The following is a 14319-nucleotide window of genomic DNA, read 5'->3' as shown; positions in this document are numbered from 1 at the left end:
AGAGGATAATGAAAAAAATGACAGGTAAATCATTATGGATCATTGACACTGGTGCCTCCAATCATATGACAGGTAATCTAAAAGAAATGCAGGAGGTGCATGATATTGTGGCATGTCCTGTTAGGTTGCCAAATAGAGCAAAAACAAATGCTGTAAAGGAAGGAACAATTTTTCTGGAAGGGGGTTAAAACTCACAAGTGTTCTTTATGTTCCAAAACTGAGTTGAAATCTAATATCAGTCTCACAATTACTAGATGAATGTAATTGCACTATACAGTTCACTAATAAGTTATGTGTAATGCAGGACCGCACTTCAAAGATGTTGATGTCGAGATGAGCTCTATTATTTTCATGGAACGTGGGTGGTGAAAGCATGCAGCGCAAAATGAGTAAATCAATTAGAATTATGGCATAGGCGTTTGGGGAATCCATCCTTCAAGATCACACGGTCACTTCTTGATCTTGGTAAGAATAAGCATGAGGCAGTATCAAATAAAGTTTGCGATGTCTGCCTTAGAGCAAAACATTCAAGGGACAAGTTTTCTTTGAGTGAACACAATGCAAGTGACATTTTTGAATTGATTCACTGTGATCTATAAGGACCGTATAGAAACTCTTCTTCTTGTGGTGCTTTTTATTTTATAATAATAGTAGACAATTATTCTCGTAGTGTATGGATTTATTACTTGCTGACAAAAGGGAAGTGTCATGTACGCTCATAAATTATTTTGCATTAGTAAAAAGGCAATTTGATAAACACATCAAAGTATTTAGAAGCGATAATGGTACTGAATTTCTCTGCATGAAAAATTACTTCATTAAGCAAGGCATCATTTTTCAAACCTCTTGCGTTAGAACCCCACAACAAAATGGAAGGATTGAAAGAAAACATAGGCATATTCTCAATGTTGCTCGAGCCCTTAGATTTCATGGAAATCTTCCTATTAGCTTCTGGGGAGAATGTGTGCTAACAGTGGGTTATTTAATTAATAGAACACCTTCTAAGGTACTCAATGGGAAAACACCTTATGAAGTATTACATGGCCAACCCCCACCGCTTAACCACTTAAGAGTGTTTGCGTACCTATGTTATGCACATGATAATAATAGGAAAGGAGACAAATTTGCTAGCAAAAGTCGAAAGAGTGTTTTTGTTGGATACCCTTATGGTAAAAAGGGCTGGAAACTCTTTGACTTAAAGGCAAATGAATATTTTATTTCTCGAGACGTGGTGTTTGACGAGTCTGACTATCCTTTTTAACAAGTGGGAAATTGCATGAATGACATTGAGCCTTTTCCCAATGGTCACAGTATACCTGATTGCGTAGGCAATGACGAGGGTCAAAATTCATCTATTGACTACGTGTTACAAGGGACCAACGATAGGGGGCACTGACAACGTGGTAGAAGCACATGCAGAAAATTTGTCTCCACATACTAACATATGCAATGCACCCAATGTACAGTGTGAGCAGGAACAGATGGGACGGGGATGTCGAACCAAGATCCCTTCTTCATGACTACGAGATTATGTGACTCATACCATCCAACATTTGAGCCCATCTATACATTTTCCTTCATCATCTCCATCTTCAAGTGAACCTTATCCCATTGCTCATTATGTGAACTATCGTAATTTTCCTTTAGCACATCAGCTTTTTCTTGCTTCTCTTGAACAGGAAAGGGAGCCTATGACTTACAGTGAAACAGTAAAGGACTGTAGGTGGCAAAGGGCAATGCAAGATGAAATTGAAGCTTTGGAACGTAACCAAACATGGAAGGTGATGCCTTTACCCCCTGGAAAGAAGTCTCTTGGATGCAAATGGCTCTACAAAATTAAAAGAAAGTCTGATGGTGTTATTGAGAGACTTAAAGCAAGCTTAGTTATCCTGGGAAATCATCAGGTTGAAGGAATTGATTATACTGAGACATTTGCTCTGGTCGCCAAGATGGTGACGGTACGTGTTGTGCTTGCGGTCGCCGCTGCAAAGAAGTGGGAACTACACCAAATGGATGTACACAATGCCTTCTTACACAGGGACTTACATGAAGAGGTGTTTACGAAACCTCCACCCGGCTTTCAAGTGTACTCCCCTGGCATGGTATGTAGTAGGCTCACAAAATCTCTCTACGAACTCAAGCAAGCTCCTCGATGCTGGTTTGCCAAGTTATCTCATGTTTTGAAAATTTTTAGCTTCCAACAATCATTGTCTGACTATTCTTTGTTTGTCCTACGAAATCCAGGAGTTCATCTTATTGTTCTTGTTTATGTCGATGATTTCATTATTGCTAGAGATAATCTCGCGGCCATTAGGCAATTCAAGACTTATATGCATACCTGTTTTCATATGAAGACTTGGGGATACTTATATACTTTCTTGGAGTTGAAGTGGACCAAACAGATACAGGCATCTTTCTATGTCAACAAAAATATGTCTTGGATATTCTTCAAGAAATAGGCTTACTTGGGGCCAAACTAGTGCCCACACCCTTAGAACAGAACCATCGTTTGGCTCTCGCCACTGGGCAGCCATTCTCTACTCCAGAACGGTATCTTCATCTCGTTGGACGCCTATCTAGCTTTGTTTTACTAGACCTGAGATCTCCTACTGTGTGCACACCTTGTCTAAATTCATGCAACAACCACAACAAGCACATTGGGACACTGCCTTAAGAGTTGTGCGATATCTGAAAGGAAACCCAGGACAAGGCATTATGTTGTGCAAAGATAACAACTTAACTCTTTCTGGGTGGTGTGACTCGGATTGGGCAGGTTGTCCATTAACTAGGCAGTCTCTCACTGGCTGGTTTGTTCTCCTAGGTGACTCGCCTATCTCTTGGAAAACCAAGAAACAATCCATTGTGTCCCGTTCCTCTGCTGAACCTAAATATTGTTCCATGGCAACTGTAACGACCTGCCATGGTCTCTACACTTAGTGGAATCGCACTACTACTAGTGAACTAAGAGAAATATTAAGTTGGATAACTCATATATACAGGTATAAATAAGAATAAAAATAACTAAATTTCTTAAATACAAAATAGAACGCCATATATGTACAGTCATCCCAAAAATAATATTTCTTAGTGCCGGTCAAGCATAGAGAAAACCATTACCCAAAATGGTAACCCTAACACGAGGATCAAACTCCCCGTCTCGTAGTGGACACCTCAACTCCAAGCTAGCCCTGACCTGCTCCCATACCAAATATGATCATCGCAGTTCCACCACATGGAAACAGAAGGGTAAATTCACAAATCAATCATACAAGTATAGAACAATAATCTATACTACACAATCGTCCAACTATCAATCATATTCATAGAGTCACACCATACACTCTATCCAATATTACTCATGCATAAAATACAATCCACCAATCATGAAGTCAAACACCACACTTCATCATATTAATAATCATGCAATAAATGCATCTCATGACAAATATCAATGCATATCAATCATCTAATGCATCATCACGCATACACCTAGGAGATCTCCATAACAATAGAGCTGTATAAGTGACATTCCATCCTACCGAAACCACCCCAACCATTTTCACGCCCAATGCGCCCGCTCGGTCACAGCTAAACAGGATATAATCCTTACTCGGGTTTACTCGGATGATGTCACTTACACACTTGGAAGTCCAGATCCACCGTCAGGTATAGCACAGCTGGGTACGGGCTTACCACGACCTTGGCATGCATAACCAAGTCAATTCTGGAGTTCGCCCACCGACTATCTGCAAAGATCCACACACCTTCCCGAGTACTTGGTTAAGGGAATAACCCTCAACCTCATACCCCGCTCCAACACTAGCTAAGGATTTAGAGGAGACTCACCCAACCCAATGGCCTACCTGAGCACCACTCCCAAATCCAGTGCCTATCTAAGCACCACTCTCATATATCAGTGGTCTATCCAAGCACCACTCTCAAGAGACTCTATGTGAGCTTTTCCAGTTCGAAAATATTTTTCCTCTCCTCAAGTCCTAGGCTAGACTCATGCGATAGGCATGACATGCAATCATGCATCATACATCATACATGGTCTGCCCACCATCATGATTAACAATCATACACATGTCATAAGACATCACATGCAATAATGCATCATACATCATAAATGGTATACCCACCATTATGATCAATAAATATACTCATATGAACATATACACATGTCATATCATATTCAAACATTCATACGTATCATCACAAAGCATACATATGAATCACACCTCACCATACATAATATATCGTACATACATGATCTAAACTTCAACTTTAAACATGCAATAACATCAATTTAAATCAATTATTTATAAATATAATCACGCAAGGTGCAGTCAGCTCGCGCCTGGCCTAACACCAACCCAAGAGCTCTAAGATCTTCCACGCTCGGCGCGCTCAACCTGCGCCCGGCCTAAATCCCAATCAGAAAGTTCAGAAACTCTCATCCAAACCAACAAATCCAGCCACATGCAACACAAAAACACAATGCATAGGCTCCACACAACTTAAATAAACTTAGATCTCACATGCATCCAACTTATGCATCAAAATCATCAAAATCTTCCTTTTTCTCAAAACCCCAAAAATGATATTTTCTTCAATCCATTTATGGATTCTCAACATTTCATGCATCAATTGAGTTTCTAAACTCACATGCAACCTAAACAAAAAGTATTCTAGCTTCCCTCACCTGAAGATTGGCTCAAAATAGCCAATAACTGAGAAGAAGTAGAATTCTCTTCCGAAACTCAACCCGGAACTTCAATCCTCCCAAAGCAAGCTTCCTAGTCTGAATTTCAAGAAAAGCCAGAAGGTGTTAGTGATCTAGAGGAGAAAAGGAATCATACAGAGAAATTTGGGAGAGAAAGGAGCTCACAGACCCAGAGTCCTTCTCTCTAAAACTTATCTCCAAAAACTCATTCTCCTCAACTACCCCAACCCCTATTTATAGACATTCCAGAGTGGCCAGAACGGCCTGTACCGAAACTTGAACAATCCGTTCTGCACTCCCTCAACACGTACAAAAACCACATGCAGAACGGCTCGTTCTGAAATTAAAACGGCCCGTTCTGGTACTCATCCAGAACGACCCGTTCTCCATCCAGAACGACCCGTACTCCCTCCGGAACGGCCCATTCTCAACTACAACTTACAGGTCAATTTAATAGCTTGGAACGACCTGTTCCGAATTGGGAACGGCCCGTTCTAGGCTATTAAATCACCTATATTGAGCTTTCAACAACAACTTGCTACGTTACAGCAACTACAACTTGTGAACAAAAATGGTTGAAAAGTATCTTGAGCTCCCTCAGAATATCTCATCCTCAACCTATGAGACTCTATTGTGATAGTCAAGCGACACTCCATATAGCGAAAAATCCAGTATTCCATGAACAAACCAAACAGATTGAAGTAGACTGTCATTTTGTTCGAAATGAAATTCTTGCTAAGCACATTCAACCCTCCTATGTTTCTACCCATGTGCAATTGACTGATTTACTAACCAAGGCTCTCGGACGTACTCAATTTTATGCTTTATTAACCAAGTTGGGTATCCATTTTGTTCCTACCCAGCTTGAGGGGGGTAATAGGATAATAGGAAACCAAATATTGACTACATATATTACGAGTACATACATTGCGGCAATAATTATGGAATCACGGGAAAATCAATCTCAACCAATCATCATTATCAATTTGCAGCCAGTCTAGGAGATATAGTTGTTTCTTTATCAGATTAGGAATCTTTATCAAATTAGGATTCTTTCTTGTATATATACACATGTACCCTTCTTGATCAACATATGAATTTCGAATGCCAATTTTATTATATAATCCATGCCTTCAACTCAACAGTAAAGAAAACCTTCATATTGATCCCATGGGATGAGACAATTGTTTCCCATATAGACATTACATAGTGGCAATCTTGAAGAATATGGCTATTTGTCTTAGCAAAACAACAACACAAAGGGCAAAACAATTCATTTTCTATTTTGAAAAGATATCTCCTTATATTTGTTTTAAGACCATTTTGAAGAATAGTCTAGATAAAGCTTCTAATGTGATGTGGACAATTCCACTTTCAAATTTTCTTCCAATCCACTATTGTTTTTTAAATGGCAAACGCAAAAGTGGAAGAACCTAAAACAATGAACAAACTGTTAGCAATATTCTTCCCAAGGTGTGTGATGGTACTAACCTTAAGAACTTATCCACAGTATACGTGCAAACCTCCCAAGATACAATGAGATCATCTCAACAAAGATGAGGAGCAGAGCTAACAAGAGTTTAAAGTAATAAGAGAACCTAGAGAGAGAAGAGAGGTTTCGAGTATCAGAGGCATATAAAATAGTAAGGTGAAGGCCTTTATTTATAAGCTTAAGGAGCTTGAGAGAAGTCCATAACTAGTGCAAAAAATAAGGAAACAATCCAATTACACTTATCAAAAAATGATTGTTAGTGTATAAAATATTTTGTTGAAGAATCTAGTCAACAACAAATAAGGATCACAGAAATTGATAGGATTTGAAAACTAGGTAACATTTGAAAATTTAACAGTTAAAAGGTCACATTTTGGATAAGTCTCATTCAAATAAAATAAAATAATTTAATGTAACTAAAAATAAAACTATTTTCGAATCCCATAATCACACGTGGATGAGGGAGCAAATCAATAGACTTCTTTTGAAATACATTCTATATATGCAACATCCACCATCAAACTTACATTCTTGTGTCCCATTAAGAAGCTAGTGTAATTTACTTTAAATATTTCTATATATGATCCATTTTATATATATATAAAAAGTCATAATGAATTTTACATTATTATTTATTTTTTACAAAACAGGCCAAAAACAAACATAATATCATATATTAATTATCACGTCATCTACTTAATGTAAAATCATTAATAATATAATTTTAATGAGTAACAAATAAACATTTTTCTGACTAAAGTTACATATTTTACAAAATATGAGAACTAAAATTTTGAAATTAAAAATTGAGAAACTAAAATCACATATTAAATGCCAAAGAAAATGTAATTTAACCAATAATTTATATATTTTTTATACAATGAGAAAATAAAGAGAAAAAAATGAAGTTAAGAAACATAAAGTAAATCTCCAATAGTTTATGTATTAATAAAATAAATAAAATCTACACCTTTATTCAAATAAAATCTTCATATATAATAAATTTGTTAAGTTTTTAAATAATTATCTTAAAAATCTTATCAATCATATATAATTTGTAATTAATTGAGAGTGTAATTGTTTTTTTATTATCAATTATGTATAAAAGTTAAACTGAATCTCAAATGCTTATTTTATGTTTATTCTATGTTCAATGTATAAATTAAAATACTATGACATTCAAGAGTTGTACGTGAATTCTTAAAAGTCTTTTTATTCAGTGTACTTAAAATACTGGTTAACAAAATATTAATTAGAAAATTTTTATTGAAAAGTAAAATAAAATTATAAAAAAAAAAATATTCATTGCATTGCAAAAACATTTTTTAATAAATATTTTCTACTTTTATTCCTTAATCGGTGCACTAACAATCTTATTTAACATTTTCTTTCTTTAAATTACTTAGAGTATTTTCAAGATAAAATTTATTTCGGGTTCATAATCTATTTTTTTTTCTGAGTCCTTAAATGCTACTTAAGATATAAGAACTTTTTCTATTTTTACTCCAATAAAAAAATGTGACTAAAATTTTTAATTAACTAGTATTCAAGTGAGAATAATAATATAAAATATTTTTTATTGATAAAAACTTATTATTGTCCTCATGAGAATTCTTATTTAAACAGTTTTTACACGTGTCATTCACATCAACATATGCTAATATTAAATTTACAAAATCTGAATTTTATATTTAAGATCCTAGTTAAAAGTCCTTACTAACCTTAAAAACATTATTTGAAAACGATGTTACGTAGCGCAACTACGCGACGTAGTTAATAAATGTAATGGTCGCGTATTTTGTCTGTAGTGTTGTATCTTCGTTGGGTGAATGCATCGTGCCGGTGCCGTTGGGATTTTTATTCCTTTTTACTTTTTTTTTTACCATTTCCTTTTTGATTTCTCTTTTCTTCAATATGCCAAATCTTTCTAGTTTAGTATTGGTTTTTGTATTAATTAATTTTGTACTAATTGTTTTTTAATAGTTTTATTGCATCTTTTATCTAACGACCCGTTATGATTGCTACAGTTAGAGGAATCGTGCTAACTATACTAATCATCTAAGATAAAATATTAAGTTGAATAACAGAATATACATGTAAAGAAAGTGATAAAAAAAATTAAATGTTCATATACAAACTGTAGTACTATGTATATACAGTCATCCAAAATAATATTATCTTAGTGTCGGTCAAGCACACATAATCAGTTACTCCGACACTAGGAGAAAACATCCAACATCTCAACCGTGGCCGCATCAACTCCAACCTAACCCTAATCTTCTCTCATACATAGTATGATCATTGCAGTCTATCCACATGGAAACAGAAGGGTAAGCTAGAGTTCAATAAACAACAATACAAGCATAAGAATAAACATTTATGTTATTCAATCATCAAGTCACCAAATCATGAAGTCAAATACCATATACTTCATCATAACAACAATAATGCAATTAAGCAACACATGAAAGATATAAATGCATATCTATCATCTAATGTGTCATCATGCATTCACCTAGGAGATTTCTCTAACAACAAAGTAGTATAAGTGACATCTCATCCTATCGAAAGCACCCCAACCATTTTCACACCCAATACACCCGCTCAGTCACAACAAACCAAGATATTAATCCCCACTCGGGTTTACTCGGATGATGTCACTTACACACTTGGAAGTCCAATTCCACCATCTAGAATCACTCGTGCAAAAATTGGATTTAAAATCGGAGTTTTAAGATCGGTTATAAGGTAACCGATCTTAAAAGTGACGCGGTGGCAATTTTGTAAATAACATGAACACTTTTAAGATCGGTTAAAATTTAACCGATCTTAAAAGTACTTTTAAGATCGGTTATAAAAGAATCGATCTTAAAAGTGGTACTTTTAAGATCAGTTACAAAACAACCGATCTTAAAAGAACTTTTAAGATCGGTTATGAGAGAACCGATCTTAAAAGTGGCACTTTTAAGATCGGTTCTTTTATAACCGATCTTAAAAGTGCCACTTTTAAGATCGGTTCTCTCATAACCGATTTTGTATGTGGTATACAAAATCGGTTCTTAATTAACCGATTTTAAAAGTATCGTCAAAAATCTTTTATATTCCCTTCCATTCTCATTTTCTTTAATCTTTCTCATTTTCTAAAGTCTCCAGGTAAACCTCATTTTCATTTTCTTCTGCTTATGTTCTTTTTGTGTTTCTCATTCTTTTCTGGTTTCAATTTTCGTTGCAGGTGCAGTTTGGAAAAATTTTGAAGCTGGAACGGCCCGTACTCCTTGGATTTTAAAAGTCTTTTTTCCACTAGTGAATAGTACAACTGGGTATAGGATTACCACGACCTTGACACCAAATCACTTATGGATTTCTCCCATCGCCTATCTGCTAGGAACCATGCAACTTTCCTCAATACTTGGTTAAGGGAATAACCCTCGACCTTATACCCCGCTCCAACACTAGCTAAGGACTTAGAAAAGACTCACCCAAACCAGTGGCTTATCCAAGCACCACTTTCACCCAAAATCAGTGGCCTATCCAAGCACCACTGTCATCCAAACTAGTGACCTATTCAAACACCACTCTCAAGAGACTCTATGTGAGCTCTTCTATTTCAAAAACATTTTTATCTCTCCTCAAGTCATAGGCTAGTCACATGCCATAAGGCATCACATGCAAACAATGCATCATACATCATACATGATCAATCCACCACTATGATCAATATCACCCTCATATAAACATACATACATATTATATCATGTTTAAACATTCATATATATCATTACCAAGCATACATATGAATCAAGCACCAATTTACATCATATATCATACATATATGAACCAACTCTACAACATAGTATCATACAATTTTTTAATCCACATGATAACACCTTAGCACAACAAAACAATATTCATCTCCCTTCAACAACTGTCAAATAAAATAACACATAGAGAGTTATAATCATCCAAATAAGCTCAAAACTATCTCAAAAGAAAGATAAGAGGATAATCTACAACTCTTATGAAGACATGAAATTCTAAACAAATAATCTACTTAGCTAAAAATGTCAAAAATTGCAACATATATAACCAACATTGACAACTTAACCCCTATTCACTAAAACATCCATAAATGGAGTTCTAGACCTCTTTTTTAGGTGATTTCAACGTCATTGGAAAACTAACATCCAAGGATAAAACTTTTATGAGGACATCAAAGTCTAATTCAGAAAGCAAAAAACTGTTCAGCGCCTCCCAAAGCGCTCAACGCTTTGTTTCCAGGGATTCTCCCTTGTCATGTGGCCCCCAAAAGGCTTAGCCCCTTAAAATGGCTCAGCCATTTCAAAAGTGTTTAGTCCTTTAAAATGGCTCTTGGTTCTAGGAATCTCCCTCTGTCACGCAGCCCCCAAAGGGCTCAACCCTTTAAAACGGCTCAACCGTTTGATGATAGAGGACATCATGTTCTTCACCATTAATTTTTAGACCTCTAAACCTAAAACTCAAAAAATTTCCACATGCAATGAAAGAGAGAACACCCATACACCAAAAATAGTTTAATTCAAGTCCTAGAAACAACATCACTCATTTGATGCATCAAAATCAACCAAAACCCTGTTTTAGCTCGAAAACCCCAAAAATTGGTAAAACCCTTCAAATAAGCAAATCAATCTCCAATTCATGCATCAATATATTGAGTTTCTAAATTCATATGCAACCAATCCATCAAAATCCTATCTTCCCTTACCTGAATATTGGCACAGAATCAGCCAAGAAAAGGAAGAAGGAGAAAAATTCTCGAAGCTCAACCTATGGACTTCAATCAGCCAAAATAAAGCTTTCTAGTCTGAATTGAAAGAAAAGACAGAAGAGATTAGTGATCTAGAAAAGAAGAGGAATCAAACAAGAAAATTTAAAGAAAAAAAAAAGGAGTTCATGGACCTAGAGCTCTTCTCTCTAGATTTTCTTTGAGAATAAACTTATGAAGTTACGTTCTCAAAGAAAACCTTATATACCATTCTCTTTATAATTAACTAAACTCTAAACAATTAACTTACTACATATAGTGTTACATTTTATATTAATACTAATATAATATTTAAGGATAATAAATAAACTTGTATCCATGGATAATGTTTAAATTATAACAATAAATTTACGTTATTCTTAACAATAAGCTTAATTTATTACATTTTTCTCTTTATTTATGATTTTAAACTTGTTTCTCAACAACATTTAATCTCACGAAATTCGTTAATGGGTAATCAATTAGAAAAGGAGAAACAATTAATTGAATTAATGAACAATTAGAAAAAGGTATATGAGTTTGCGCCAATTACATGAACAAACAACACAAGTGAGTTTAATTAGCTACTCATGGTCGTATAACATAAATCGGATGAAAACAAGTATATTGTTTTTTCCTTTTCGGGAACGTAAACATCTTTGATGTTTTATGTGTTTCTTATTTATAAGCAAATGGCAACACTTTAATCTAGCAATTAGACGCTTTTTACATTAAGAATTTGGCTTGTGAGGGATCTCATCTATCTCCTTATTTTTTTACAAGCCTTCTAATTGGGTCTCATCACCTCATATGACTTTAATTCAAAAAGCAATATTTTTTTCTTTTATAATTCATGTTTGACCCAATAGGTTCTCTTAACATTGGCAATAAAATTAAATATTATTTAATATTATAAAAGTGAGAGATATTTAACAACACATGTTATCCAAGTAATAAAAATATATATCTTGTGCTTCAATATGATTTTTCATGACAATATTCTTTATGTAACTTAGTTTCTTTGTCTTAGATATTATAATTGAATACAAATAATAGATTGTGTTATCCGTGTATAATTCTATTTTATCTAATTTTTTTATACTTAAGACATTATAAATCAATATTTAATATTGACTTACTCTACGAGACCTTGCATAATTTGTCTAATTTTATCAAAAAAATTCATATAGATAATACTTTTATTATGAAGGAGAGACAAGTCTCATTTTAGGTTATTCACATTCCTCTTCATGATTTATTCTATATTCAATAATCAACTTTATAATTATCCTGTTACAATTGATATTAGTTGGTATTAACATATAAAACTACTCAAGTAGAAATTGTGGTGACTTTAGGTCTAAGGACTATACACATACTATCATATCAAAAAATCACTTATGACACAAACATAACTTTTTATGTAGTTTACTTCATACATCATTATACTAATCATGTACTTATGTAAATACTTATCTCATATCCATGACATTCATCAATCTACTCACATATTAGTTTTAATGTATTATTATTGTTCATATTGACAATAATACTTGACTAGGAATATTTAAGAATAATGTAAATTATTCTATAGACTTTATTATATTCTAATACACACATAATAAATAAAATACTCCAATTCATTAATAAAATTGAGCAAGATACAAATGTAAACCACATAGAAAAGTATTGACCTCTAGAACTTACCCCAATGAAAATTATACTAGTTCACTCTCAATCTTGGATAGTTAGGTCCAATACTTAGCAACCACCTAAGTTTTTCTACTAAGAATGTAACGATTCTTTTACAAGTGATCCACACTAGACTAATCAAGAAATTCCTTAAACAATATGGGAATTTCTTTCAACAACTTATTCAAATGAAAACCATATTCAAATGAAGAGGCACCATTCAGGGAAATTAACCTTTTCTCTATAGATTACAAACTCGAACAACAAGGGTACAACGGAAAGAAATCACCTTAGTTGTGCATGTTTTTCATTATTAAGTTTTTCTACCTTTCACCTTTGAAAACAAATGAGTTGATTGAAGATAGATGATGATCAATCTTGGAACCACCAAAATACTCTCCTTCATCACAAAATAATATTTCATAAAATGATTGGATATTTTTCAAAGAGACCCACAAGCTTTGATCTATAATAAAATATTTTCGTGCCAGAATAATCGATTAAACCAAATTGTAAACAATCATTTAGAACCTTTTAGAGTCAAATATTTTATAAAAATATTTAATAGATTAATTTGAGTATTAATTGATTAAAACAACAAGGCCTTTCCAGCCACGGGAATTTTATAATCGATTAATTAAGACAAAACTGTAATCGATTAAAAAGTTTTCAAAAATTAGTTAAAGAACTTCATCTAAATATAATCAATTAAAACAACTTTCTAATCGATTAAAGTAGAATACCATTTTATTTTTTTAAAACAATAAACAAGTCTTATGTAATTGATTAAACAACCATGCATGTAACCGATTAAAATAGAAGCTATCATATTTTTTTAGAAAACATATGTATCGTATGTAATCAATTACGAAAATTCAGGTAATTGATTCCTATGTTATATCGATCAACTCTATAGTTTCTTCAATAATATTGGTTCTTCGATCAAGTCGAGGTAGGTAGGGTGTAATTTATAGTAAATTTTAAAGTTTATTACTTTGATAAATACTATTAATTTATTCAAAAACCTTTTTTTTTACACCATCTTATTCAAAAACTCAACAATTATAACTTTTCATAAATAGAAAATTACAACAACGAACATAAATTAACTCAAATTCTTGTGAAAATTTACAAAATTTACTTGCATGATGTGAATTAAAAACGAGGAAAAAATATTGGAGAGAATTACATCACATCATGTACATCGTTGCTTTCATTTGATACATATCGCGTGGTTAGAATTATACTAACGCATGATGGAAACTAAAATCAAAATTTCCAAACCTTGTTGTATTGTATGTAGTACTTCTACGAATTTGAATCCAACAATTCCATTTTTCGTAACCGCCAAAGAAGATAATTTTTATATCAAAAGCATTCTCTTTCTTGCATAAAAAAAAGAATGAAGAAAAGGGATTGCATGGCTGAAAGGCAATAAGATGATGCATCAACGACAAATTAAGTAAGGCACAACGAGTCATGAAATAGCAATGATGAGGAATAATAGAATATGTGAAGGTATCTTTGCTTCTTGATATAGCAACCTTCTAACGAAAGCAAGATCTAGACCGTGAAAACTACGTGACATGCATGAACGTATTATTTATATAAAGCAAGTGGAGTACTTTT

At 33.6% G+C, this 14319-nt stretch overlaps 1 long non-coding RNA gene across 1 annotated transcript; it reads right to left on the bottom strand.

The window, feature by feature from the left end:
- Positions 1 to 7718: 7718 nt before the first annotated feature.
- LOC145954301 (uncharacterized) lies at positions 7719 to 14319 on the bottom strand. The gene is made up of 3 exons (XR_014431488.1): positions 13975 to 14319; positions 10960 to 11058; positions 7719 to 8526 (listed from the first exon to the last, which is right to left on the bottom strand). It is a non-coding gene; the product is annotated as an uncharacterized LOC145954301 (long non-coding RNA).

This window comes from Cajanus cajan, chromosome 2 (assembly GCF_000230855.2).
Source record: "Cajanus cajan strain Asha chromosome 2, NIPB_CcT2T_4, whole genome shotgun sequence".
Lineage (NCBI taxonomy): Eukaryota > Viridiplantae > Streptophyta > Magnoliopsida > Fabales > Fabaceae > Cajanus > Cajanus cajan.
Note: the sequence above shows the minus strand (reverse complement) of the source record. Positions and strands in the feature narration are given on the sequence as shown.